The sequence below is a fragment of the Chiloscyllium punctatum genome, chromosome 30, assembly GCF_047496795.1.
Source record: "Chiloscyllium punctatum isolate Juve2018m chromosome 30, sChiPun1.3, whole genome shotgun sequence".
NCBI lineage: Eukaryota > Metazoa > Chordata > Chondrichthyes > Orectolobiformes > Hemiscylliidae > Chiloscyllium > Chiloscyllium punctatum.
Window position 1 is genome coordinate 29,771,066 of NC_092768.1, and position 6,124 is coordinate 29,777,189.

Here is a 6,124-nt window from a genome sequence, read left to right on the forward strand (position 1 = left end):
GATCGGGGAGTCCAGAACTAGAGGGCATAGGTTGAGGGTGAGAGGAGAAATATTTAAAAGGGACCTAAGGGGCAAATGTTTCATGCAGAGGGTGGTGCGTATATGGAATGAGCTGCCAGAGGAAGTGGTGGAGGCTGGTACAATTACAGCATTCAAAAGGCATCTGGATGGGGACATGAATAGGAAGGGTTTAGAGGGATATGGGCCAAGTGCTGGCAAATGGGACTAGATTAGGTTGGGATGTCTGGTCAGCATGGACAAGTTGGACTGAAAGGTCTGTTTCCGTGCTCTATGATTCTAATTCATCCGGCCTGCGGGAGGAAACCAGAGCACTCAGGGGGAACCCACACAGAGAATGTGCAAACTCCACACAGACAGCCACCTCGATCCCAGATCCCAGATCCCTTCCACCATGAGGCAGCAGTGCTAACCACTGAGCCACCATGCCAACCATTGTGGCCTTAGTCACTTCATGAGGCAGAGAATTCCTCTGGCTCACCGACCGTCTCTGTGTGAAGAGATTTTTCCTCATCGTCTCAGCCCAAACACGCCTCCAATGTCACAGTGATCCTCTGGTTCTGAACTCCCAGGTCATCGGGAAACATCCTTCCTACGTTTACCCTGCCTGATCCTGTAAGAATTTTGTGGGTTTCTGTGAGATATTCCCCCACCCCCTCATTCTTCGAAATCCACCCCCCCCCCCCCACCCCAAGTGAATATCGCGCTAACTGCTCCAATCTCTCTTCATCCATCAAGACCTGGCATCCCAAGAGAAACTGGGTCCGGCTGCATTGGGATATATATCCGTGGAGAGTGCGGAGGAAGGGAGTAATGAGATAGCCAAGTACTGTGGACGGTGAGGTGGATAATGGCGAACTTCAAAGTCAATTTGTGTAATATGCGGACACGCGGCAGATAAAATATAACGCAGAGGAGTGTGAAGTGATTGATTTTGATAGGACGAACGCACAGAGAGAGAGAGAGAGACAATCTCAAGGGTACAAGGTGAAAGGGTACAGACAGATCTGTATGCATAAGGGTACAGACAGATCTGTATGCATAAGTAATTGAAGAGAGCAGAGTAAGTTGGGGGTGCAGTTAATAAGATGTGCAGCATCCTTTATCAGTAGCAGTTTGAAGTAAGTTACATTGAACTGGAATAGCACACTGGTTTGAGCTGAACTGGAGCACTGGGTACCACTCTTTGGGGATTGGAGACGGCACGGAAAATATCCCTTAGAAATGCTCCAAGAATGAGGAACTTCAGATATGTAGGTAACCTGGAGAAAATGGAGCTACCTTCTTTGGAGAAGAGAGAACGCCATTAGATGGCGACGGCTAGCATGAAGGGACCTAGCTTTATACTGAAGGGTGATAGATATAGGACAGATGTCAGAGGTAGTTTCTTTACTCAGAAAGTAGGCAGGGTGTGGAATGCCCTGCCTGCAGCTGTAGTAGACTCGCCAACTTTAAGGCCATTTGAATGGTCATTGGATAAATATATGGGTGATCACCTACAGTGTGGAAACAGGCCCTTCGGCCCAACAAGTCCACACCGACCCCCCCCCCAACCAAAGAGGAACTCACCCAGACCTATTCCCCTACCCTATTGTCCTACATTTACTCCAGACTAATGCCCCTAACCCTAGACATCCCTGAACACTACAGGCAATCACCCTAACCTGCAGGTCCAGTGTAGGTAAGATGGGCTTCAGGTCAGTGTGACATCGAGGGCTGAAGGGCCTGTACTGTGCTGTATGGTTCGATGTTCAATGGTGGTAGAGTGAGCAGTGAAGAAGGTTATGTAAGAATACAACGGGATCTTGATCAGCTGGGCCAAGGAATGGCAAATGGAGGTTAATGCAGAGAAATGTGAGGTGTTGCATTTGGTGAGATAAACCAGTTAGTCTATTACCCAGTTAATAGTAGGGCCCTGGGGAGTGTTGTCGAACAGGGAGAATTAGGGGTGCGGGTACATAGTTCCTTGAAAGTGGCGTTGCAGGTAGACAGTTGGAAAAGGTGTTTGGTATGCTTGCCTTCATCGGTCAGAGCATTGAGTACAGGAGGTCACATTGCAGCTGGAGAAGGCATTGGCAAGGCTGTGTTTGGAATATTGCATACAATTCTGGTCACCCTGCGATTAGAAACAATGTTATTAAACTAGTTTCTATTATTAAAGATTTACAAGGATATTATTGAGCCTGGAAGGTTTGAGTTATCAGGAGAGACTGAATAGGCTGGGTTTTTTTTCCCCTGGGACACAGGAGGTTGAGGGGACATTGTAGATTTTTTATAAAATCATGAGAGTGTAGAAAAGGTAAGTGGCCAAGGTCTTTTCCCCAGGGTAGGGGAGTCCAAAACTAGAGGGCATAGGTTTACAGTGAGAGGGCAAAGATTTAAAAGGGACTGAGGGGCAACTTTTTCATGCAGAGGGTGGTACGTGTGTGGAATGAGCTGCCAGAGGAAGTGTTGGAGGCTGGTACAATTACAACATTCAAAAGATGTTTGGACTGTTACATGGATAAGAAAGGTTTAGAGGGTATGGGCTGGTAAATGGGGCTAATTTGGTTTGGGAAACCCAGTCAGCATGGACGGGTTGGGCTGAAGGGCCTGTTTCCGTGCTGTGTGACTCCAAGAGAGGGTCAATTTGATTGAAGGATTCAAAACGGCAAGGGTAAAAAGTAATTCGGGAGAAATAGCTCTCCCATTAGTGGGAAGTTCCATAACCGAAGGGCAGAGATTTTTCAAGTAATTACCGAAAGTTGCTGTGGCAACTTGAGGAGATGTTTGTTCACGCAGCGAGTGGCTGGGATCTGGAATGCACTGCCTGAGAGTGTGTGCACGGTGGGTTGTTTTGAAACATGTGGCTGTGGGGCTGTGAGAGGTGAAGCAAACAGCGGAATATGGTGCAGTCCTGCAAGATCTCACCTGCTCCTGCTCAGGGGATAAAAGTTCCGAGCATAATTAAAACCAGGGCACGCCCAAGCTAGTCCCATTCACCTCTGCTCCATGTGGAGCTTCGGAATCTCCGGAGGAAATTGCTCGGCGGTGTTTGAATTCCGGAATGTGCTTTTGAAATGCATGTTCCCCAGCCTGCCTCCACACGCCCGCTGCGCATTGAAACGTCTGTGTACCTGGTCAGGGGCTGCCGTGTAAGGTGGTGGAAAGGGTTTCTCGTGGTGCTGGACTGATACAGGAGGAAGAAAGATGAGCCAGCATTTGCACAGCGCCTGACACAGTCTCAGGACGGAGTGCTTCATGGCCAGTGCAGCGTTTTACAGAGAAGCTTGATGGGAGAGATGTATAACGTTGTGAACTAGGACAGGTTGGAGAGAGAGAGCAAGAGAGAGACAGTTATTTCCCTTAGTTAAACCAGAGGGGCATTATTTTAACGTTAAAAATCACACAACACCAGGTTATAGTCCAACAGGTTTATTTGGAAGCACTAGCTTTCGGAGCGACGCTCCTTCATCAGGGGGTTGAGGAGTATAAGATCATAAGACACAGATTTTATGGCAAAAGTTGACAGAGTGCTGTAACTGAAATTATACATTGAAAAAGACCTCAAATCATTTTAAAGTGGAAGGCAGAAGGTTGAGAGGGGATTGGAACAGAATTAGTTTCATTCTCACGCTCACCGATGAGTGTGCAGAGAAAAGTTTCCAACTCTCCGCCGACAGTACCACCTTCGGTATAAGGTACCTGCGTGCAGTTTCTTCAGTGCAAGTTCTTAGGGGAAAAACAAATTTAGAAAAATAAAGAAATAAATCCAGCGTTGTAGATCGCAGGAATAAATTAGATAAATAGGGAAAGGAAAGTTCAGAACAACAGTCCTTCAACCTACCGCACGCCTGCACCAAGCCTCCAGTCTACACTGGGCCTGACTCCAGTCTACACTGGGCCTGACTCCAGTCCGTGTGGGCCTGACTCCAGTCTACACTGGGCCTGACTCCAGTCCACACCGGGCCTGACTCCAGTCCACACCGGGCCTGACTCCAGTCTGCACTGGGCCTGACTCCAGTCCACACTGGGCCTGACTCCAGTCCACACCGGGCCTGACTCCAATCTACACTGGGCCTGACTCCAGTCCGAACTGGGCCTGACTCCAGTCCACACTGGGCCTGACTCCAGTCCGTGTGGGCCTTGACTCCAGTCCACACCGGGCCTGACTCCAGTCCGCACCGGGCCTGACTCCAGTCTACACTGGGCCTGACTCCAGTCCACACTGGGCCTGACTCCAGTCCGCACTGGGCCTGACTCCAGTCCACACTGGGCCTGACTCCAGTCCACACTGGGCCTGACTCCAGTCCGTGTGGGCCTTGACTCCAGTCCACACCGGGCCTGACTCCAGTCCACACCGGGCCTGACTCCAGTCCACACTGGGCCTGACTCCAGTCTGCGCTGGGCCTGACTCAAGTCCGTGTGGGCCTTGACTCCAGTCCACACTGGGCCTGACTCCAGTCCACACCGGGCCTGACTCCAGTCCACACCGGGCCTGACTCCAGTCCACACCGGGCCTGACCCCAGTCCACACTGGGCCTGACTCCAGTCCACACCGGGCCTGACTCCAGTCCACACCGGGCCTGACTCCAGTCCGCACTGGGCCTGACTCCAGTCCGCACTGGGCCTGACTCCAGTCCGCACCGGGCCTGACTCCAGTCCATACTGGGCCTGACACCAGTCTACACTGGGCCTTGACTCCAGTCCGAACTGGGCCTGACTCCAGTCCACACTGGGCCTGACTCCAGTCCGTGTGGGCCTTGACTCCAGTCCGCACTGGGCCTGACTCCAGTCCGCACTGGGCCTGACTCCAGTCCGCACCGGGCCTGACTCCAGTCCACACCGGGCCTGACTCCAGTCCACACCGGGCCTGACTCCAGTCCACACCGGGCCTGACTCCAGTCCGTCTGGGCCTTGACTCCAGTCCACACCGGGCCTGACTCCAGTCCACACTGGGCCTGACTCCAGTCCGTCTGGGCCTTGACTCCAGTCCACACCGGGCCTGACTCCAGTCCACACTGGGCCTGACTCCAGTCCACACTGGGCCTGACTCCAGTCCACACCGGGCCTGACTCCAGTCTGCACTGGGCCTGACTCCAGTCTGCACTGGGCCTGACTCCAGTCTGCACTGGGCCTGACTCCAGTCCACACTGGGCCTGACTCCAGTCCACACCGGGCCTGACTCCAATCTACACTGGGCCTGACTCCAGTCCGAACTGGGCCTGACTCCAGTCCACACTGGGCCTGACTCCAGTCCGTGTGGGCCTTGACTCCAGTCCACACCGGGCCTGACTCCAGTCCGCACTGGGCCTGACTCCAGTCCACACCGGGCCTGACTCCAGTCCACACCGGGCCTGACTCCAGTCCGCACCGGGCCTGACTCCAGTCCGCACCGGGCCTGACTCCAGTCCGTGTGGGCCTTGACTCCAGTCCACACTGGGCCTGACTCCAGTCCACACCGGGCCTGACTCCAGTCCGCACTGGGCCTGACTCCAGTCCACACCGGGCCTGACTCCAGTCCGCACTGGGCCTGACTCCAGTCCACACCGGGCTTGACTCCAGTCCGCACTGGGCCTGACTCCAGTCCGTGTGGGCCTTGACTCCAGTCCACACTGGGCCTGACCCCAGTCCACACCGGGCCTGACTCCAGTCCACACCGGGCCTGACTCCAGTCCGCACTGGGCCTGACTCCAGTCCGCACCGGGCCTGACTCCAGTCTACACCGGGCCTGACTCCAGTCCACACCGGGCCTGACTCCAGTCCGAACTGGGCCTGACTCCAGTCCACACTGGGCCTGACTCCAGTCCGTGTGGGCCTTGACTCCAGTCCACACCGGGCCTGACTCCAGTCCGCACCGGGCCTGACTCCAGTCTACACTGGGCCTGACTCCAGTCCACACCGGGCCTGACTCCAGTCCGTGTGGGCCTTGACTCCAGTCCACACCGGGCCTGACTCCAGTCCGCACCGGGCCTGACTCCAGTCCGCACCGGGCCTGACTCCAGTCCGCACCGGGCCTGACTCCAGTCCGCACCGGGCCTGACTCCAGTCCGCACCGGGCCTGACTCCAGTCCACACCGGGCCTGACTCCAATCTACACTGGGCCTGACTCCAGTCCGAACTGGGC